This window comes from Monodelphis domestica, chromosome 2 (assembly GCF_027887165.1).
Source record: "Monodelphis domestica isolate mMonDom1 chromosome 2, mMonDom1.pri, whole genome shotgun sequence".
In the NCBI taxonomy this organism is placed as follows: Eukaryota; Metazoa; Chordata; class Mammalia; order Didelphimorphia; family Didelphidae; genus Monodelphis; species Monodelphis domestica.
Genome location: NC_077228.1, coordinates 36,864,327 through 36,888,582, shown reverse-complemented (window position 1 = coordinate 36,888,582; position 24,256 = coordinate 36,864,327). Strand labels below are relative to the sequence as shown.

The 24,256-nt window shown below is 33.6% G+C and overlaps 1 protein-coding gene across 11 annotated transcripts in view; it reads right to left on the bottom strand.

The window, feature by feature from the left end:
• Nucleotides 1-24,256, bottom strand: part of ZNF644 (zinc finger protein 644) — a 121,296-nt gene that overhangs the window by 61,794 nt on the left and 35,246 nt on the right. For 2 of the 11 annotated variants that reach the window (XM_056815369.1, XM_056815368.1), the window contains exon 2: nt 22,022-22,167. The exons of 7 other annotated variants lie outside the window; for them this stretch is intronic. The gene's annotated coding sequence lies outside the window, so the exon portion shown is untranslated. Of the gene's footprint in view, nt 1-22,021; nt 24,171-24,256 lie in introns of those variants that run through there. 2 more of the 11 variants (XM_056815366.1, XM_056815365.1) reach the window with 2 other exon arrangements.

The following is a 24,256-nucleotide window of genomic DNA, read 5'->3' as shown; positions in this document are numbered from 1 at the left end:
TGAATAATTTATAACAAATGATCTGGGACAGAGACATGTAACTCAAAAGTAATTTTTAAGAATCTTTAAAAATATTTTATAACTAATTGAGAATTAAAATTAATACCCAATTGACAAATGGTCAAGGGACATGAATAGGCAGTTCTCAGATTAAGAAATCAAAACTATCAATAATCACATGAAAAAGTGTTCTAAATTTCTCCTGATTAGAGAAATGCTCAAAACAAATGCTCAAAACAATGCTGAAGTAACACCTAGCAGATTGGCCAATATGACAGTAAAGGAAAATAATAAATGTTGGAAGGGATGTGGCAAAATTGGGACACTAATACACTGCTGGTGGAGCTGTGAATTGATCCAACCATTCTGGAAGGCAATTTGGAATTATGCCCAAAATACATACCCTTTGATCCAGCAATACCACTACTTTAATACAATACCACTACTAGGTTTGTACCCTAAAGAGACAATAATGAAAAATGTTTGTACAAAAATATTCATACCTGCACTTTGTGACAAAAAATTGGAAAATGAAGGGATGCCCTTGGATTGGGGAATGGCTGAACAAATGTGGTATATGATAGTGATCGATTACTACTGTGCTATAAGGAATGATGAACTGAAGGATTTCTATGTGCCTGGAAGAACCTCCAGAAACTGATGCAGAGTGAAAATGAGCAGAATTAAGAGTAAACTGTACACAAAAAGTGAAACATTGGAATAATCTAATATAATGGACTTTGCTACTACAAAACAATCCCAAGGAAATTATGAGAAAGAATGCAATCCACATCAAGAGAAAGCTTTAACTGTGGGAATAGAAACACAGAAGATAAATGAATGACATCATTTGTTTATAAGGGTATATAATAGGGGATTTTGGTTTTAAAAGATTTCTCTATTGCAAAAATGAATATGGAAATAGGTATGAGTGATAACCCTTGTATAACCCAGTGCTATTTGGAGCTAGGAAGGGCAAGGGAAAAGGGTAGGGAAAGAAAATGAATAATGTAAATGTAGAAAAATATTTAAAAATAAAAATAGAGAATAAAAATTAAATATAAAAAACTATTGCCTACAAAAAAGAATGTACCATAATTATATCACAATTGTAGCCCAATTATGTTTTGTGAGCTCTAATTTACGTTATGATGGAATATTCTTGTACCAGTGAAATTCAAAATGTAACACTCCTACCTATAATGTCCCATCACCTTGATAATCCAAACTTAAAGCTTCCTCCAAAATTCTATCAACAACCTCCTCTTAAAGTAGCATTCTTAAAGTCTGGGTATCTTTACTCTGTAAACCATATTTATCCATGTAAGGTTTTCTGTTTTCTAGTCAGATACTTAAGATGCATCTTGTCTATCCAACTATTAATGATACCACTCTCTTTTCTATTAACTAAAGGGCATAGTATGGTACAACATACATAGAAGGCCTGTAGAATTGTCAATCACATTAGAGTGACTAAGTGGTGGAAAATACTGAAGAAAACTAGAGTGAGGATTCTGTAAATGAATCAAAGTCATAGTTGAGGATACAAGTCCGTGTTCTTCATCACATTAACAAATGGTAAAGTCCCACAAATTTCAGCAAACTTTATGCAAGTACAAATCACTACTCTAAATAATATGAATGGCATGGAAGAATTTTCTTAATTCCTAAAGATAAATGCTAAAATAAGTAGATAAACATACTAATTATTGGGGAAACCATTCATTTTTTTATAGATGTGACTACATTACATAATGTTTTCCCAAAAAGAATTTCACACAAGTAAAATTGGTATGAATGTACCATTTATATGTCTGTGTATGTATATGTTTATAAAAAAAAGAAATTTGAAAATGAGCCCTTCCAAAAATGTTTCTTTTTTTATTTTGTGTACTTTAAAATTATCTGGGGGCCCTGTAACCTAGTCCAATCCTGGAAGACTCATCCCAGCTGATCAGCATAGGAATCAGTGACGTGGTGTCTTATCTTGCATCCCGGCATGCCCAACATCCCCAGTGTCCCCTGGTGCAGATAGGGTTAAGTGCCTGCTTTGCCACAGAGGAAAGAACAGACTTTTTTTTTTCCTCCTTAGTTACATGATTCTTATTGTCTTCCCTTCCCCAATCCCGGAGTTGACAAGCAATTTCTCTAGGTTATACATATATTATCACTAAAAACCTATTTCCATATTATTCATCTTTGTAATTATAGTAAACCAAAACCTCAAATCCGATACCCATATAAATAAGTGATAAATAATATGTTTTCTTTTGGATTTCTACTCCCACAGTTCTTTCTCTAGGTGTGGATAGCATTCTTTCTCATAAGACCCTCAGTTGTCCTGGATCATTGCATTGATACTAGTAGCAAAGTCTATAACATTTGATCATCGCACAATGTTTCAGTTACTGTGTATAATGTTGTTCTAGTTCTATTCATTTAATTCTGCATCAGTTCATAGAGGTCTTTGCAGATCTTATAGAAATCAAGCAGTTCATCATTCCTTTTAAGCACAATAGTTTTCCATCATATACCATAATTTGTTGAGCTATTCCTCAATTGAGGGACATCCCTTAATTTCCATATTTTTGACAGTACAAAGCGCAGCTCTAAATATTTTTGTACAAACAGATTTTTTCACATTTTTTATTAGCTCTTTGGGATACAAAACAAGTATTGGTATTGTTGCATCAAAGGGCAGGCATTCTTTTAAAGCCCATTGAGCATAATTCCAAATTGCCAGTAAGAGTCAGAGTCCTATCTCTCTGTCTGTCTGTCTGTCTGTTTCTCTCACCTTTCTTATCTGAACTCTTATCTGGCTATCTCTGATAAGCAGAGGCTCAAAGTAGAGAGGCTACACAGGAGGATCAGATTTTTACCTAAAGTAAGAAAGGCTGAAAACAATTTCTCTCTTTCCTTCTCATTACTAATAAAAACTTATAAATCTAGTAATAAGCCTCTAGATTAATTTTTATTTCTAACATTTATTAGCAAGATGCATTGATTACTAAATGCTGAAAAGGCATATTGAAACTAAAAATTCTCAACAGTACAGGGAAAGGATTTTTAAAATATAAAGCTCATATCATGGCATGCAATAGGAATGGGCTAGAAGTATTCCCAGTATCTCCTCACCATTAGTTAATATAATTCTAGAGGGGGCAGCTGGGTAGCTCAGTGGATTGAGAGCCAGGTCCAGAGATGGGAGGTCCTAGGTTCAAATCTGGCCTCATACACTTCCCAGCTGTGACCCTGGGCAAGTCACTTAACCCCCATTGCATAGCCCTTACCGATCTTCCACCTTGGAACCAATACACAGCATTGATTTCAAGATGGAAGGTAAGGGTTTAATATATATATTCATTCATTCATTTATTTATTTATTTCTAGAAATATAGAAATATAGAAATAATTCAAAAAATAAAGAAAAAAGAGATTAAAGGCATAAAAATAGGCATAGAGGTAAAAAGACATCACTCTTCACTGATGATACCGTTTTTACTTCTAAAATGCTAGAGTCAGCAAAGCAACTAAACAAAAACATTAAGTAGCATTCCAGGTTATAAAATGGACCCACAAAAATCAACAGAATGACTCTACAGCAACAACAAAAACTATGGGGTAATAAAAGAAGAAATAACAGAAATTCCATTCAAACTTACTGCAAAATATATAAAATACTAGTCAATATACAAGAGCATGCTCAATACTCAAATAGATTCAATGACAAAATACTCATTTAAAAAACAAAAACCTTAAAATAGGCAAAAAAAAATTAAGTTCATGGTTTGGGCTGTGGCATGGTAACATGAAAAAAAAATGATAGCAATACCTAATTTATAATTTTACTACTATACCTAACTATCATAGGAGTACTTTAGATACTAGATAAAATACTAGATAAAATAATGTTACACATAATTCCTAAGTACAAAATATCTAGAAGTCAATAAAAGCGGAGGAGTGGGGAGCTTATGCTTCCAGACAACAAACTGTATTAAAAAGCAGTAATTATTTGATACTGGTTAAGAAACATACTTGGATCAATGGAGACTAAACAAAAAAGAATCAGAAACAATGAAATTCAATAATCCATTTTATTCTTCAATGAATCTGAAAACATAAATTACTTAAGGAAGCATGATCATATTTCCTAATACAAATGAATAATCTTTAATCTACTAGAACTCACTGTCAAAGCACAGCAGGAATTTGGGAAGCTGTTCAGTTCCCCCTCTTCAATGACACTTTTTACATGCCCCACCCCTCTGTTCAGCCACCCAAAAGCAAGCACTTTCTCCTGCACCTCTCTGGGTAATCAGGGGTCTTATAGACAGCTTGAATTTGCCCTTAGGTACTGGAACTAGGAAATCCAGCTCTAGATCCAAAGCTAATTTGAAAAGTATCAAGGAAATGAATATAGATACTTTTATCTCATACTGTAATAATATATTAACATATATTAATAAATATGTTGAATGGTATATTTAAATTAAATAATATATTAAGTAGCTCCCAATCATTTCTAGGAATTAAAATATAAAACCCTCTTTTGATAGTCAAAGAATTGCATAACCTTTTCTTGACTCCCTCTCTACTTCCTTTCTTTTTTCCACTCCACACATCTTTCCATCCTTTTACACCCTACAAATCATTTAGTCCAACTCAAATAGAAGATTCTTCACAATAGATTAAATTTTATTTAAACACTTCACATTTCAGTAATTTATTAACATAGATTCCTTTGTTTATATGTACTACCCATACAAAGACTATATACATATATGTACATATATATGTGTGTATATATATAAATATATATATATATATACACACATACACACAGTTATGCCCCCAAAGTTTAGCGCTGGAATTTTTAACCTACGGTCTTTGAACTCTTTTTTTAAGAAATATTTTTACAAGAGCTGCCCCAGAGAAGGTGAAGTTGGATCTATGTCCACAGCTGAAAGATGAAGACAGAGATGCAGAAAGGTACAGTGAAATCAAAGCAGCTACAGGCAAAATCTTAAAGAAAAAAATGTGAATTGGTCTCAAGCTCTGGAAGGAATTAAAAAATCAAATTAGATAGGAAAAGGAAAAATGAGGAAAAGAAATAAAAGCAATGAAAGGCTGAACTGACCAAATGGGAAAAATAGGTATAAATTCCAATGAAGAAAAAGTTTTTTAAAATGTAGAATTGAGTGGCAGAGACAAGATGATGGCTTAGTAGCTGCAACAGCGTTCTGACAATCCTTCCAAACCAATCTTTAAAATCATCTCAAAATGACACAAGATGGAGTAAGAGAGTTCTCCCACTGAATACAACTTGAAAAGTAGGCAAAGAAAGTCAATTTTCATCAGATTGTTACAGAATAAAGGGGAACTAGAAGCAAAACTACACACAGAAGAATGCTGGTCAACCCCTCCCCTCCCCGCCCTCACTGACTTCACCAAGTTCTGAGCCTGGGAGTGGGCCAACTTTTGGGCCCCAGGATCCTGCCTATACTACCAACAACAGATCACCCCAGACCCTGGACCCATCCCTTGAAATACCAGGCCCTCCCACCAGCCTGCAGAGAGGCCTGGAAGTTCATAGAGTGTGGCCTTTTCAAGCCTATACTAAGGTAAAGCCCTTAGCCCCAGGACAAAAAAGCTTCAAGTGCTGAGACCTGCAAGCCATCTGCAGAGGAGATAGAATCAGCAACTTTCAAAACTCCCAGTCCACAGGAAAAAAAAAAAGGCTAGGAAAATGAGCAGACATCAAAATAAACATGTAACACTAGAAAATTTCTGTGGAGGTAAAAAGGAAAGCATCAACAGAGGACAATGAGACCCAAGCAACCACCTGCAAAATTTCAAAGAAAAATGGGAATTGGTTTCAAGCTTTGGAAGAACTCAAAAAGGAATTCAAAACTCAAATAAGGCAGATTCAAGAAAATTAGGAAGAAAAATGGGAAAAAAGAAATGCAAAAAGAAAATAATTGCTTAAAAAGCAAAATTGATCAACTGGAAAAAGAGGTCCAAAAAATCAATGAAGAAAAGAGTTATTTGAAAAACAGAATTGACCTACTGGAAAAAGAGGTAAAAAAAAAATCCAAAGAAAAGAGTTCCATGAAAAGTAGACTGCACCAAAGGCAAAAGGAGGATCAAAAGGTTAAATACAAATACATATAAAAAATTCAAGAGAAGTATAAAAAGGTAAATGAGAAAGAGAAAAAATATGAGGTAAATTATTTATAATTCTATATGGAAAGACAAAATCTATAACTCTTAAAATCGTTATCACAGTAGTTAGAAGAAATATACATAGACAGGTGTGATAGTAAGCTGTTTAGGATGATATGTTAAAAAAATAGGTGAAATTGACAAAATGAAAAAAGGAAGATCGAAATCTCACAGAAGAAATTAATTTCATAAAAATTGGAATTGGGCAAGAAGAAGCTAATGACTTCATGAGACACAATAAACCAAAATCAAATGAATGAAAAAACTAGAAGAAAATATGAAACATCTCATTGAAAAAAATAAGTGACCCGGAAAAGAGATCCAGGAGTGATAATTTAAGAATTTTATTGGACTACCTGAAAGCCATAATTTAAAAAAATAAAAGCCTAGCCATGATATTACATGATTATTTATTATCAATTATCAAAGAAATTATTGTTTTCATTATTATCAGATTATCCAAGAAAATTGTCCTGATATTATCAAATAAGAGGTAAAGTGGAAATTAAAAGAATCCACTGATCACCTCCTGAAATAAATCACTAAATGACAACTCCCAGGAATATTATAGCCAAAATCAAGAGCTTCCAGGCCAAGAAGAAAATGTAGGGAGTCAGTAAGAAACAATTAAAATAGCATAAAGCCATAGTAAGGATTATAGAAGACTTAGCAGCTTCCACACTAAAAAAGAACAATGCAAAGACACTTACCCAGAAAAACTGAGTTTATTCTTTTTGGGGGGAGGGGGAGGGAGAATAGCCATTTATTAAAATAGAAGACTGCTAAATATTTCTGATGAAAAGAACAAACCTGAACAAAAAATATATCTAAATACAGAAACATAAAAAGAAACAAAAAATAGAAAATTTAAGGGATTCAATATAGCCAAAATATTTGTATTCCTAAAAATAATAATAATATTTTTATAGGAGGTTCAGTGGATTGAGAGCCAGGCCCAGAAACAGGAAATCCTGGGTTCAAATCAGGCCTCAAGACACTTCCTAGCTGTATAATTCAGGGCAAGTTACTTAACCCTCATAATACACAGTATTGATTCCAAGATGGTAGGTAAGGGTTTAAAAAACTTTTTTTCAAAATTTTTACAATTGTATCATATAAATGGTAATCCTACAAATTGCACTTTAGGCACTTAGTATTATTCCCTGAAGAACTGTATAGGTTTCACCATACAAAGGCACATGATGAGAATACTTGATCAAGAGCAATTATTGATAATATATAACAAGCTCCTATATTATAACACCAAATTCTCAGATAATATTTAACTAACTTCTCTGTCTTTAATCTGTACTTAAATCTATTTCCTTACTAATTTTTGGTATGTCTATAGTAAGTAACTGTTAAGCAGTCCTATTTGTATTTCAGTGTTGAAAGCCCAGGAGAAATGAGAATGACAAGAGTTGAACACAATATCAGGACTAGTAATCAAAACAAAAACTAAGCACCCTTTAATAAGTACCAAAAGCAGCTTAGATTTTATTGTAAAAAACATAGCCAGATAAATAAACTCCTCTCTCTCTCTCTCTCTCTCTCTCTCCCTTTGAAAGAACTTAGATAGTGACCTCCTTTATATATCCCCAGTGCTTAGCAAAGTGCCAGGTACATAGGAGAAATTTAATAAATGTTTATTGACTGACTGATTACTTTTCAAGTTTATGAGAAAGTCTGAGAAAAAAAAAACAGGAGATGCTGAGATGGGAGTTTCATACTTAGGTAAGACAAATTGTACAATATTCATTAAATCAGAAAAGGCAAGTATAAAAAATAGACTCGAATACAACAAGCTATAGGCAAATTTTTAAGAGCCTTTAATGCTAAACAAAGGAATATATATTTTATCCTATAGAATAATTTGGACCCTTTGAACAAGAGAACGAAAATTTAAGAATATCACTTTATGAACTATGAGGAAGATAAATTGAGACGAAAGACTTGAGACATATAAAACAAGTATATCCCCTGATATGGAAAAGTAATAAGTCTCTGAACTAGGACTATCAGTGTGAAAGCACAGAGGAGATCAATATATGAGAGATGTCCTGAAGGTAGAAAATACAAAATTTGGCAACTGATTAGGTAGATGCCAGGAGTGAAGAAGTGTGAAGAGTTGAGGACAAACAAGTAACTAAAAAGCTAGTAGTGCTCTACGACAGTCAATTTACCATATTTACTATATTTACTTTCCAAGTTTTCCCTCAAAATGAAAAAACAACAAAAGGCAACAGACAGGGACAGTAAAACAGAAGATAAAATAGGCAATTTTGATTACAAAAAATTGTTTGCACTTTTAAATAAAACCAATGCAACTAGAAATCACTGGGAAGAAATCTTTGTAGCAAATTTCTCTCATAAGTCTCATGTTCATGATATTTAAGGAACTAATTCAAACATAAAACTAAAAGACATTCCAGGGGGTAGCTAGGTAGCTCAGTGGATTGGGAGTCAGGCCCAGAGATAGGAGGTCCTGGGTTCAAATCTGGTCTCATACACTTCCTAGCTGTGTGACCCTGGGCAAGTCACTTAACCTGACCCTTCTGCCTTGGAACCAATACACAATATTGATTCCAAGATGGAAGGAATGTTTTTTTTTTTTAAAAGTCACAAATGATCAAAGGTTATAAACAAGGAATTTTTGAAGGGAGAAAAAAATTATCAAATTTATGTGGAAATTTGTTGTTTTGTTTTATTTGGGACAGGAGATTAAGTTTAACCCAGAAATCAACAACTATATTGAATGTATACAAATAATAAATTTTAAGTAAGAATTTCCATATAGGGTAAAAAATCATGTTTTTTTCCCAAATCTGCTTACAAGGTCCCTTGTGAGCTAAAGCAAGTCACTTTAGCTCATCAAGGTCTCAATTTCCTACTCTGTATTTTTTAAAGGTGGATGGACTTTTTCAATCTTGGACAGCCCAGGAATTTGTTTTTTATAATATCCTGATAACCATATTTCAACATAATTAAGTTTCCTTTGTAATCTTGGGTATTTTATTTTCTTAATTTAAAAGCATTATTTTAAGAAAGAGTCCATCCAAAAAGGCTTCACAAGAACTGTATCACAACTCTGCAGAAGATTTCTTACTAAACAAGGTTCGGATAGCCTGATGTCCTGATACTATTTGAAAGAACATTGGGTCTTTCAGAATTTGTATTCTCAGGATAATTTTGTTATGAAGAGAACGAAACAAGAAATAAATAACAATGATTATATAATTCATATGTTTAATAATGCCAAACCACCATATCACAATTGGTGTTTGAGAATATTCATTCCCTACAAGTGGTTAAATTGCTGCCAATATCTTATTTTGAAGAAAATCTGAAATATAAATATGAAAACTCAGTAAACAATTCCAAAAAAGTATGCTTTCAGGACTTGTTTTACCCCTAACAAACTGAAAATACCTGTAAAATACAATCAGGACAAATTATACATGATAGTTTTTAGTTTTTCTCTTAATGCATATTTTATTAATCACAACAGAATATAATTAAAAACAAATAAGAATGAGATTTTTAAAATTCATCCAATCTACAAAAAAATACGTTGGTTTATCCTGTTGAGCCTCTTTTACTAAAGTGGCTGGTGTTCTTTTGCAACTTTCAAAGAATGGAAACACTTGGTTGACATGATCCAAGTTGTTCTTTCAAAATAAACTAAAATGGGCAATGCTTGGGACACAAATGGATTTGTAGACTTTGACTATCCCAACCACTCATTACTCTAAGTATTAGAATACTTCACAGATAGTTCATCACTAGAAACACCCATCTGTCTGTCTTTTCTCATTTTCACTACAAGCTGTGTTCCCCATTGCCTGAGGTCTTCAATTAGAGGCTAGACTACTTGTTGAGGATCCTAATTAAGTACAGGTCCTCATTTCTTTTTAGAGTCACACTGTTAAAGGTCACCTGAGCTAGAAAATGGAATATTTAACCTTGGACTAGGAAATATAAAAGTTGGTTCAAATACACAGAAAAATGATTCATATATAAGAAATAAAGCAAAATATAGCAGTGATATCAAACTCAAATAGAATTGAGGCCCTAAACCACACATAAGATTCCTATTAGATCACATATTAACTTTAAAAAACCACATATTAATATTATCAATCTTTGTTATATTTTTGTTTATTGTTAAATACTTCCCAGTTACATTTTAATCAGGTTCAATTTTAATTTGGTTCAGTTGCACTCAGAAGTATGTAGGCCACATGTTTAATACTTCTGATCTGGAACCACCAATAAGGATCACTCATAGTTATTATTTCCAAGTATTGTATGTATGATTTTTAATGAAGTTGTGTTCATAATGCCCTCATTATACTTCATCCTAAAATATACCATCCTATTCCAATTTTATCTAGATGTATTTTATAATTTCTATTCTATCCTTCTGCCCCCTAAAGGTATGAAATGGAATTTACTTAAGACTAAGAAAACTAGAACAGCATGATTCGACTATGCAAAAAGTGATTACCATTGTAGACTGCATTAAGAGAGTCAAAGAATACAAACAAGTTTTAGGCCCCCTGTACTTCTTTCCTCTAATCAGACTATTGCCAAAGTACTGTGTTTAGCCCAAGATGTAGCATTTTTAGAAGGATACTGATAAACTTATTAGTTCATAACAAGAGGGCAGGGAACAGGAAATTATACAGACCCCATTATGCACCAAGCACTTCCACGTGCTATTTATAAGTGTTACCTCATTTTACTCTCAAAACAACCCTAGGAAGCAAGTGTTGGTATTATCCTCACTTTACATTAAGGAAACTGAAGCAAAAGGAGGCTAAATGATTATCTAGGTCAGTTTTGGTGAACCTTTTAAAGATGGATTGCCAGACCCCACCCACCATTCAAACCAAATGCCCTGTCCATCATCACCAGAGAATGAGTGCCATGCTCCCCCCCCCCACCTCACTACCCAATCCCCCCACCTTAGCCCAGACAGGAGAGAGAGGAAATGTTCCCATTGTGATGCAGGGCAGGGAGCTAGGTGAAAGGTGCCTGTGGAGAGGGGGAGTTGAGTTGCCCCAGTGTTCTCCTCCCCTTGCTCCCCTCTAGCCAAGTGCCACACTGTGAGCTCTGTTCTCCTCAAACTTAGCTCCTCTTCAACCCCAGGACAGGAATCACCTTCACCACAGACTCAACAGGCTGCTACTGCACCTTCCCACAGCACATGAGCCCTTCTCTCCCTTACCTCAGACAGGAGGAAAGAAGCGCTACCATTGGCTGCTGGACAGAGGGGCAGGGAAGTGCAGAATGTTCTCAGGCATGCACTTTATGGCCCCTATTCCATAGGTTCACCATCACTGCTCTAGGGTCACATAGCTAATAAGTGTATGAAGAAGAATTTGAACTCAGATTTTCTTTACTCCAGATCCAGTACTTCATCTACCTACTGGGCCACCAGCTGCCTCACAGGAGTACAATTTAGATGGTGATGGTCCTTAAGCTCAAACCATATCCACTGAGAACTGGCTGAAGCAAATGGAAATATTTAGCTTAGAAAAGCAGAAATATCAAATAGCTGAAGAGCTGTCATGCAAAATAATCAGACTTGTTTCAATTCACCCTAGAGTATAAGAGAAAAAGTGATCCATGAAAGCAACAAAGAAGCAAATTTAGGCTTGATAGAGAAAAACTTCCCTAACAGTTCTCTCCCAGGCTACATGGGAGTAAAAAGGTTGCCTTTATATAAAGACTAGATGGCCACCTGTGAGTTATATAAAAGAAGAAACTTATATTTGATTGAATAATCCTAGACGACCAGAAGGCATTTCTAATTCTAGAATTTCTGGGATATGTAATCTCCGGGGACATATTTCATCACTTTTTAATGTAAAGAAACTTGATGAACGAAAGAATTTTAGCCTAATTTAGAGGCAGTTTTCAAAGTCACATTTTTAGCATTATCTCTGTAGACTTATAGAAAAATTGTCTTCTAATTACTCAGGTCTATGGGTTTACTGCTATATTTCTTAAGTAGTCATCTTTGGTATACTTGTAAATTAAAACCCACAAATCATCTATTCATAAGAGCTACTCATAAATCTAACCTGTCTTTTTTAAATTTAATAAGCTAATCGCTGATAAACAGTATTTTATACAAATCTGAATTGTCTCCCCCTCATCATAATTGTTTTGGTTTCATTTGGATTTTAATATCCACAAAAACATAGAAAATATTAATGTGAACTAAAGTTTTGTGAATTTAAAAAATCTCCAACAAATTACATACTTTACCCTGTTTTAACAAGACAATCAGAGGCATTCTGGCATATCAAAAATGTTGCTGAGGATGGTGCAAGGATCAGATCTGACCCTATGGCTTTCATAGAATGTAAGTGTTCTAGAACTTTTTAGTAGAAATCATGTTACAATTTTCTTTGAACTATCTAAAAAAATGCTTTCTACATGACCCAGAAATCTAACATAGAGATCTGGCTTTCCTATCTCTCCAAATGACAAGTGATATCTCAGTAGGTATTTGCTCCTACCTTCCCTTTCCCCAAGGAGTTCCGACTCTTCCTTCCCCTACTCCATACCCCAGTCAAAGGTTATTAAAAGAGTGAAAGTTTCTCATGTCCTCTTTTCTCTCCTCCTATCCCTAGGACCAAGAAGAACACATTCTTAATCTTTTTTTTTTGTCTTATGGAATAATGTTTTTCATTGTATAAAATAAAATATATAAGTTTGCAACTGAAATTAATCATACTGAAATATAATTTTGAGAATAATTTCTTAAAATTTTCAATTCCTGAAGTAGGAGCCACTCAAGAATAGTTAAATGGCCAAAGGAAAGGGAACAGGGAAGAAACCAAAGCCATCAAGAGCAACAAGAAAAAAGTGTTCCGAGTCACTAATTAAAGAAATGAAAATTAAAATAACTGACATTCTACTTCACACCCATAAGATTAGCAATCTTACAAACAACAAAGAAGGAAATGACTAATGTTGGAAAAGATGAAGGAAAACAGATACATTAATGTACTCTTGGTGGACCCAGCATTGGTCTAGTCATTCTGGAGAACAATCTGTACCTATACCCAAAAAAACTAGCAATATCACTATTTGGAATATACCTCAAACAAATCAAGAGTGAGAAAAAGGACTTGCATGTAAAAAAAATAACAATTTTTTGTAGTAGCAAATAAATGACACAGTATAGTATAAAAACATAATTTAATATTATTGCACCTTAAGACTAAAGGGAGGGGATAAAAGAACCTTGGGAAGACCTGTATGAAGGCAAAGTAAAGCAGCTTAAGAACTCAGAAGGCTGCAAAGATCAATCACAACTCCATAGAACAGATGAAATAGGTTCTCTATCTCTGTGCCATGCATTCTTGCATTAGAAGTACCCCTCTGCCCCTGTGGCCTCATCTTCTGATTGGCTAATTCCTAACACAATCTCCAATTCGAAGAGGCTCAAGTCAAATAAGTCTTCATCTTTCTCCAGATTGGTACTATCTCATCTCCGTGGCATTTTCTCTGATGTGTTTTCCCTCACTAGACAGACATCTTTTTTTCTCCCTTTCCCCCTTTTTCAGCAACCTTTTATCTATCTTCCCTTATTAAAATATAAACTCCTGGAGGGCAAAAGTTTGTCCTTTTAGGTTCTATTTGTATTCCCAGCTTTAGAACAAAGCCTGGTACATGGGCGAATGCTTAATAAATGTTCACTAACTGATTGGCTGGTTCCTTTGGTATAGACTTGATAACCTAGAAATGCTGAATGAAACGTGAAAATGTACGTGGAAATGTACAGCATGGCCAATATATGGATGTTTAGTTGAACAGTGCCAAGCATTGATAAAGAATTTGTAAACTACACAAAAGGGAACAGGAGTCTCAGAGGGAAAAACAGATGAGTGAGGCAAATTTTAATGTATGCTTTCTTTAAAAAGTATGTAACAGAATTTTGCAGTTTTTTACTGTCTCTGTATTCATTTGTATTTGTAAATGTTCATGTGTACTGGTGTTTAGTGTATTCATTTTTTTTTATTTTTAAAGATGAGCCAATTACATATACCAAAGAAATAAAAAGAAAGGTTACCCTTTTTGTAGTGACAAAGAACTAGAAACAAAGTATATATTCATAGGTTGGGGAATAAGTAGACAGATAATGTTATATGAGTGCAATGGAAAATTGCTGTGCTCTAAAGAAAAGACTAATAAAATGAATAAAGAAATATGAAATGGCTTACATGAACTGATGCAAAGTGCTTAAGCAGGCAGAGCCAAGAAAAAAATATGCAAAATGATTATATTTGTTGTTCTTGTTCATTTATGTCCTGCTCTTCTTGACCTCATCTGGGGGTTTCAATAGCAAAGATGCTGGAATGATTTGCCATTTCCTTCTCTAGCTCATTTACATATGAGGAAATAGGAGGCAGAGTTATTTGCCCAGGTCCCAGAGCTAGTAAGTGTCTATGGGTTATTAAATTTGAACTCTGGAAGAGGAGTATTCCTAACTCAAGACCCAGCATTCTATCAAAAGCACCATCTAACTGCCTTCTGTTGTAATAATAATTACAACAATGTAAATGGAAAAACCTAGACCTAGAAAATAATGGAAGAATGTGGACTACACCACAACCCTCTTTTACAGCAGTCTGAAAATTTTCATACATTGTCAAACTTTTTTCTTAATGTATTAATTAATTCATTTTCCTAGGTATTTTTCTTTTTCCTCTTTTTATCTTTAAAAAAAATTGTTATAAAGGCTGGCTCTTGAGAAGTGGAAAGATGAAGGTACTGGAGAATATTTAGGTGATATAAAAACAAAATCTATATAATTTTTTTTTGACACTAAACTTTAAAGATGGGCCGTTATTTCAGTTAAAAATGTGGAACTATTACAAAATACTGCATAATTTCCCAAAGGCAATCCAGATTGCATTCTAGTCCTCTGAAAAATAATCAATCAATGAACCAATCAACTAGCATTTATTAAACTAAGCTAATAGCTAAACACTGAGGATACAAGAATAAAAGTCTAAATGAGTTCACAAATAGGACAACAATGTAAACAGCTATGTACAAAGAAGATATTCACCCAGGGTTAAGGATAATGCTCCAGCAAAGGGTCATTGCTCCTAGATTGCAGAATGCAGAGGGGTAGGAGCAGGGAGTAAGGTGTAAGAGGACTGGAAAAGCTAGATGGGAACAACTTATGATGGACCAAGTTTATCAATGGCATATCTACTTTATCAGTTTAAACAATAGGCATCCTTCACTTTTTTTCAAGTTCAGTAACTGAATTCTCAAGTAATTGTTGATCTCATTTAGGAGACTCAGCAAATGGCATTAAACATAGTCATCCTGCAAACAGAAGCATCTGGGAACATCTACCCATCTATATGGCTTTACATTTTATCCATATTATGTTTCATTATATAAGACTGGATCAAATCTAGTCCTGTTTGATATGTAATCCAAGGAGTTAGCTATCCCACATCTTTGCCACATCTACTCTGAATTCAGCCATTCAACAAGTTTGAAGCCATCTAAAAGTACGATCTTCTAACCTATACTCTACCATAACAGATTTTGTCAAATATTTTTCTAAAAAATTTAGGCTAACTATCTATAAAACCCTAACAAAAAAGGAAATGAGACTAATCTAGAATGAGCTATTCTTTATGAAATAATGCTAAATCTTTGTGAATATCTTTTCCTCTCCTAGATGGTCACTAATGGATCTTCGGCAATTAAAAAAAAATTTTTTTTTGCCAAATGTCAAGAAGAAAAACCTAAAAGCTACAGATTCTTCCCCATCCCCATCCCTCTTTTTGGAAAATTAATAGATTTGCCTTTTTCTAGTCCTGGGGGAGATTAAAGGCAGTAATGTCAAAGGCAGTCAAACCTGCCGGTATCATGGAATATTGCTTATCTAAGCCTGCTAACAAAGTCAAAAGTAGCTTGGTGCTCTTCTAGCCTTTTTACTATCTTAACATCTTTCAACTTCTCATTAGTCATTTCCTTCTGTCCTTTTCTGTCCAAATATTATCGCTAGCAAATAAAACAGAAGCAAAATGAGATGAATTGTTTTCTCTCATCATTATTGTTTCCCCATCCACCCCAAGTTCTAGTGCTTCTGTATGATTCTTCTCTTTTAATCTCAATGTAATTTAGCTACTTCTTTCAAAGGAAAAACAAAAAATTAAAAAACATCATCTTTAGAACTTTGCTTTTTTCACTAAACTCAGATCATCCTGAGATTTAGCACAACTGTCACAATGTCTACAGGACCATACCTTCATATTCATGCTTTGTTACTTCTATCTTCTGAATACGTGAAACATATGCTCAAATTCCAATATCTTTTCCACAAAAAAATTGTTGTGGGCCAGGTCTCAGCTATCTTGTACTTATGTAGCTAATGTTTTCAAATATAGGCCTTCTTATTACAAATTTTATCTCATTAGATTCAGCCCATCAAGATGTGCTTTATATGCAGAATAGCTTTTCCTCTCAATTATGTATGTGTCTGTCATCTTTACATTTACTAAGTGTACCTACCCACCTGTACCTTCTCTCAAATCACCAATTAAAAAGGGTTAAGCAATACAAAGCCAAAGTCCAGGCATACAACATTGGAAACAAACATGCAATATGACAAAATAGGGGTCTGGATCTTCAACCAGTTTTTAATCCAAATGATGACATTTACTAACACCTTTAAAGTTTACAAAACACTTTATATGTTATTTTGTTTGATTCGCAGTCCAACCTTGTAATATGATTGCTATTATTATCTCAATCATACTAGGGCAGACTAACCCAAAGTCACAGAGCTAATAATTATCTGAAGCACGATTTGAATTCAGGTCTTCTTACTTTCAACCTTAACACTAACCACTATGACATTTAACTGCTCAAATGACATTTCTCCAATTTGTTCACAAGCAAACCATAATAGACTTTGGTCAAATTCTTTGCTGAAATACTTCTTTTTTTAAAACAGGTTCCCATGTACCCAATCTAGTAACCATATCAAAAAAATTTTATCTGATGAACCTACACAAAATATTTATAAATTATCCCATTAATAACATGTTCTAAAATTTCACCAAAAATCAAAATTAAGGTAATTGGCTTTATTTTTAAGGACACTGGAATATTCCCTTTTTTAAAAAGGAATCATTGTTCCCAGTCCAGTTTTTCTTGTAAACCACAATTTTCCAAAGATCATGGACAATCAATCCTCTAAAAAGTATATTACTCATTCCAGCATACCAGAACATAGACAAGTTAAATGCACAGCATTCGGAATGCTGGTCTTTTCATACAAGGTCAACTGGTGGGCCAAGAGGCACCATCATTTAGCAAGGGTAAGCAAGCAGAAAATGAGTTATAGACAATATATCGGTATACTTTGGAAAGAAATGATCACAAATTTTCAGTCATACATACTAACAAGCCATCTTTGAACAATTGCTATTGTAATCTCTACTTCCCAAAGCTCTATAACTTAAATTGATCTTCCTTTTAAAAAAGAGAGCAATTATATAAGGACATAAGACTGAGTATATACTAAATAGCTGCATGAGACTGCACTGTCATTTAATATCTCTGAGGTTATCTTTTATACTTAACACTATATGAGTTTCTGGTTCTATGTATGAAATTCCACTAAGTCGAGGCAAACCCATATGACAAAGACATCTCCTTAATTCTATTTCTACATCAATTCTTTAATTATGTCCAGAGATCTAATTATAAAAACAAATCTTATTTGGAAAAAAATGAACACATTCAATTTATTTTTTCAGCTTGTACTCCCGCATCTTCTCAAAGTAATCTCAAAAAGCTAAGCTGGGAGATGAAATGGGAATAAATAAATGAATAAATATCTAGAAAAGGGTAAAATATGTGCTAAGAGTCCAAGCCTTGGGGATATACACAAAATTTCCACTTTCTTGCCTGTGTCAAAAAAGATCACCTATTAACCTCTTGCTGCACATGTCTGGCACTTTGTTCTTTTTTATTTCATTAACTACACTAATATACATATTAATGTATATGTATATATTTATTTATATAATATATATTTATATACATATGTATGTACCTATTTTATGTATGTCTTTTTTTTTATTATGTGAACATGTGGCACTATCTATATTGCAAATGTCTTTAAAGTACCCTGAGATAGAGTACTTATATTATAAACTAAATTTTTAGTATAACTCAAGACTCTGAACTAGGACCCAAATGCAATTTTATCACTATCTGTAAGCAGTTCAATTTTAGTGGACACAATACTGGACTTAGAATAAATGAAAAAGACCTGGGCTAAAATTCTTCTTCTGACAACGACTCATTGTGACTGCCAGAAAGCCACTTAACTGCTCTAACCCTCAGTTTCAACATCTGTAAAATGAGGATAATATTTTGAGAGCTACTGTGATACAAAAATAAGATAATATATGTAAAGAGCTTTGTAAGAACTAAAAGTTCTATCATTACCATTATTCATTACAAAATTTTCTAACAAGCAATAGATAAACAAAAAGTTGATACCTACTTGGGCAAAACATGTGCGCCCCCCCCCCCAAAGCAATTAAAATTGACCTGAAATTCAAAAATCAATTTGAAAAACTTCCATATAGAAGCCACTTTCATACAATGGAAAAGTTACTGGAAAAGTATGATCTGGATTCTAAGGCTAACCTTCATTAGTTTTATATAACCCTGAAAAAGTCACTTAACTACTTAAAGCCTCATTTTCCTGCATCTATAAAATACTTGTCTTACTGACTTCTCACAAAATCCAATCACTATAGTACTAACAAGTAAAGAGAATTCATATCAAACATGCCTTAATTAAGTGCCATATAAAGTAAACTGTTTTCAGTGTTCAGGGAAACCACTTTAGAGTTTTAAAATCCCCTAATAAGCCAAGTTTTCCTTTGACTTTAGGATATATTTTATATAATTACTAAGGAATTTCCCGTTACATCTATTTCCAAAAACCATATTCCCAATGCTCAGGTAGACTGTGACCACATGGCATTTCTTTAACAGAATAAAAGATCAAGAAATATAATGGTGAATTCTTTGCCTTTTTGAGTTTCCAAAGAACAGTTTTTCTCCTCCAATTGCTCTCCCAAAACAATGTCAAATATTATTAAGGTTTGGAAGACACACACACACATATGTGTATATATATGCATATATATGTATATATACATATACATGTGAATCATAAAATCTCATCCATGTTTCACAATAATTGTTACTGTTATTCTCCAGAAGAAAGTCCTTGAAGGCAGTTCACTGTCTGGCATAATAATTTTAGATGAGAAAACTGAAGCTCATAGAGATTAAAATTATTTGACCATAGTCCAAAAGCTAGTTTCAGGTCTTCCTGATTCCAAATTAGGCATCTATATATTGATACCTATCTAAACCCATCTTAGTAGCAATGCTAAATGCTACAACAAAAAATAATATTGAAGCTAGCAAGGGTCTAGAGCTGTGGAACTAACCTTTCAAGATTTTATTTTTAAACCAGTATCAAAGCAGGGCAACAACAAACAAAAGCAAATGTATGAAAGGGTTTCTGCAGTTCGATCAAAAGAGAAGAGTACAGAGAGAGTCCCTCAGCTAAAAGATGTAGCATGATGAACAACATCTCATGGGCTATTTCATTCACTCCATTGTATAATATATCAATTAATTTAACACAGTATATATCCTAAGAGGTGTCATGAATTCTTTCAAAGCACAAGATTTCTATGATTTGTGCATTTAAGATATAAGAACAAAGAAAAAGTGAAAAAGAGGTAAATGAAGGACCAGAATCACCTAAAACATCAGAACTTTATTGCTTCCTTAGGTTTATAATAATTATACTAAATAAGTCATTTGAATTCATAAAAGTCAACTGTATTCAGGTTTATATGACCTAAGGTCAAAGGAGAAGGAGGTTATCTTTTTACTATCCCCATCTTCCTTAACACTCTCCGTGTAACATGACACTGGTTATGTAGCAGGGACTTCATTATTTTCCTACTATACAAATCACTTCTGTCTCATCTTGTTCCTTTTACATGGGTTTCCTTTCCTGCCCCAAATCCCATTCTACTCTTGTGTCTTTCCCTCTTCTTTCCCTTTAAGCGATTTCATCTGTGGGAGTAGAAACACCAAAGAAAAACAACTGCTTGAATACATGGGTCGAGGGGGATAGGATTGGGGATATAGACTCTAAATAAACATCCTAGTGCAAAGATCAACAACATGGAAATAGGTTCTGATCAAGAACACATTTTAATACCCAGTAGAATTATGCAGAGGCTATGGGAAGAGTGGGGAGAGGGGAGAGAGGGAAAGAATTCTTGTAACCAAGGAATAATGTTCTAAATTGACTAAAATTTTTTAAAAAGAGAGATTTCATCTGCTTTCCCATGGTTTCCATTATATCCTTTATGAAAATGACCCCAAAACCTATATCTCTACTCCCAACATCTCTCGAGATGCTATTCTATATTCGTAATAGACTACCAAATCTCTTCAAACAGATGTTAATATCCATACTTAAACTCGCTATGTTCCAAACTAAACTAGTTACACTTCCCTCAAAATAACTGACAATCTCTCAACTCAGAGATTCTTAAATGTTTCTGGCAGTTCATCTGGAAAACTCTGTGTACTTTTCAGAATGAAATTTTAAAAAAACTTTTAAAATAACTAAAACAAAATACAATATTACAAAACAAGTCATTTACATTATGAAATAGTTATCAAAATATTTTTTAAAGAACAAGTTCATAGCTCATTGGGTTAAGAACCTGTGCTACAATGTCTCTATTTCAATCACAAGTATCATTATGATACTTCATTCATCTCTCTAAATCTTTGTCCCCTATAAATTGTTCCTCTATGACATAACAAGCATTTACTTACTACTTTCCACTACTAATATTCTAGTCCATTGCCTTAGCTGAAATGTTTTTTTAAAAGCCTCTGAAAAACCTCTATCCTCTTTAATCCATCCTTTTTACTGCTGTCCAATAAATTTTCCTACTGCTTCACTGATCATATGTGTTCCTCTACCTAAAACCTTCATGGTGGTTCATCACTTTAACCATCTGATTGTGGCTAACAAACACTACTTTACAATCTTATTCCAGCCCCTTTCTCCTCTACTTTTTTTCATACTACCTTGCTCTACATACTCTGATTTCTCAGAAAACCAGATTATTCTCCAGGTTCTGTTCTGGGCTTGACTTTTCCTATCCCAACAACCACATTACAGAACATAACTCTTGACTTGGAAACATAAGATGATCTAGCTTCAAATTCCAGCTGTGCTGTATGGTAATTAATTCTAATTTTCAGCTAGATGATAAAATAGACTTTCATGAACTACTCTGGGATCTCAACCACCAATCTCAATAATGGGACACAAAAGTATTCAAAAAATAAACTTAGTGAAAGAATTCCTGTATCTTTTTCTATCTGTGCATCAAAAACATGAATATATCTTACAAACCAAACAATAAAGCGATGTGAGGGCATTTATCTTCATCATAATATGAAATGCTGTGGTTGACAAGGTATCAAAGATATGCAAATATCCTTTTTAGATATGTTTCCTGATTCTTCTGATCATTCTCTGACCTACTGATACATCTAGAACTGAAAATTGCTTTATCTGTCTAATTCTATATTACAATAGTCAAATAAGCACTATGCAAATTCAACATAAGAGAGTTCACAGAAATTTTGGCAGAATTTACTTTTGAGGTCTTACCTGGAAACTTCAAAACTGTCTTCTTTTTTTGGGGGGGAGGGAGGAGGTAGACTCGGGAGGGGAGGATGAAGGTCACTTAGGGTTGTTGGCACAATTGGCCTTTCCTCAGAAGAGTTCTGAGAAGGTTTGACATCTCATTTCTTACTCTAAGAAGACAGAAAGAAAAGAAAGGCCCCATACATACCAAAATATTCATATAGCACTTTGTGTGGTAGCAAAAAACTAGAAATAAAGTGAGTGCTCATCACTGTAATGGATTATGAATGCATGTCGGTCAAGATGTAGAAGAAACAATGAATGAGAAACACAGAAGGACTTTCATGAACTGATACATACTTAAGTCAGAACACAATATACACAAATAAACTACAATAATGTAAACAAAAATGACAAAGGCAGTCAACCAGTCTCAGTTCAGAGAGATGTGATGAGACACAAACATACCTTCCCATCCCAAAGATTAAAGGGTTGGAGACTGGTTTTATTTATTTTTTGTTACAAGGAGTGTTCAAGGGGGAAAGGATATATTAGAAAATGACTATGGTTCAAAAAGAAAGGCATAAATAAAACTTTTCTTAAAAAAAATACAACACATAATATCAATTCAAATTACACTGAAGAAGCAGTTCAAAAAAAAATACCTGTTATTGAAGTAAACAAACAGAGCTGTTCATAATTCAGAAAAGCCTATGCAACTGGAAGGATCCAAGGTCTCAAAAACTAGGCCATATATCCAAACAATATGCATGAGAAAACAATACAAATAAGAATTTTTTTAATTCAAGAGTTATGTTAAGTAATAACTGCTTCAGGTACTTCAAAATATATCAGGTAGCAAAACAAACTCTGATTTTATCTTGATTTCTCCCCAGGAATTCAAGAGCTTAACAGACCAAGGTAATTACATTTCATATCTATTAGACATTTTCACAAAATTTTTATCTAAGACTTTCTTAGATCTAAAACTGTAGAAACCACTTCATAAACCCCCCTTAATCTCCAAATTTTGATATATGATGTAACTGAAAAGTTGTAAGATAATCTATTAAACATAAATGGATTACTACTTTTATTTTTCAAAAATTAAAACATCCCAGAAAAATATATACACTATCACACTTAAGAGAGTCTGAGAGTTGTTTTTTATGAACCACAAATGCTTTTTAAAAGTATATTTATGAGAGTAGCTGGGTAGCTCAATGGATTGAGAGCCAGACCTAGAGACAGGAGGTCCGAGGTTCAAATTTGACCTCAGATACTTCCCAGCTGTGTGACCCTGGGCAAGTCACTTAACCCCAATTGCCTAGCCCTGACTGCTCTTCTGCCTTGGAACCAACACACCGTATTGGCTCCAAGACGGAAGGTAAGGGTTATAAAAAAAAGAAAAAAGTATATTTGTAACTTAAAGACAAAACAGAAGGGTTAATCTACCTAAACAGCTTAATGTTTATTAATACAGAAAAGTGCAGGGGAAACTACTGGGCTTTATACTCCCCAAAGACAAGTCTTTCTTGTAACATTTCAGTCAGTATAAGAGCATAGCACATTCAAAGTCAAGCTATCTTGTTGCTGTCACAGCACTATTCTCTTGAAACCATTTTCTTTTCAGCTCTAAAACTGTACCAGTCTCAATTTCCTATTGCAGCCTCATGTTAAGCCTGGAGGCAGTCATCTCTCTAAGGTCCTCTACAAAATACTAACTCCTAACTCTTAGATCTTTTACTACTAGCTAATATTGAAGATGCTAAACATAAGTCAAAGGCATGGACTAATAAAGGCTGCATTAAAATAGGCAAAAGATTACAGGTTACAATAAGAAACTTTTAAAATATAAAAGTCTAAAGTCAAATATATCTAAAATAACAAGGTATTATTTAAATGCTAATTATTTTTACAACCTGACATGTATCCCAGGTTTCCAATTCTGAACTTTTTTTTGAAATCATCAATTTAGAAAAAATTTTAAAATGTTTAATAATATTAGCAGCCAAAATCAGAAATTATATATTCCTATCTCCAACCAAAAAAATTTTTAAATATTTTCAAATTAGTGTCTGACTACATATACCGCTTACAAAGAAAATCAAAAGCTTCTCCAGTAATTGGTAGACATTTAAATGCTTTTCCATTGTTATAACAATTCAGGTTATTTCTTCCCACTTCCCTACCCCACCCATACCCCCAAACTTTAAAGAACTCACCTTTTAGGAATTTTTTATTTCTTACAGTCCAAAA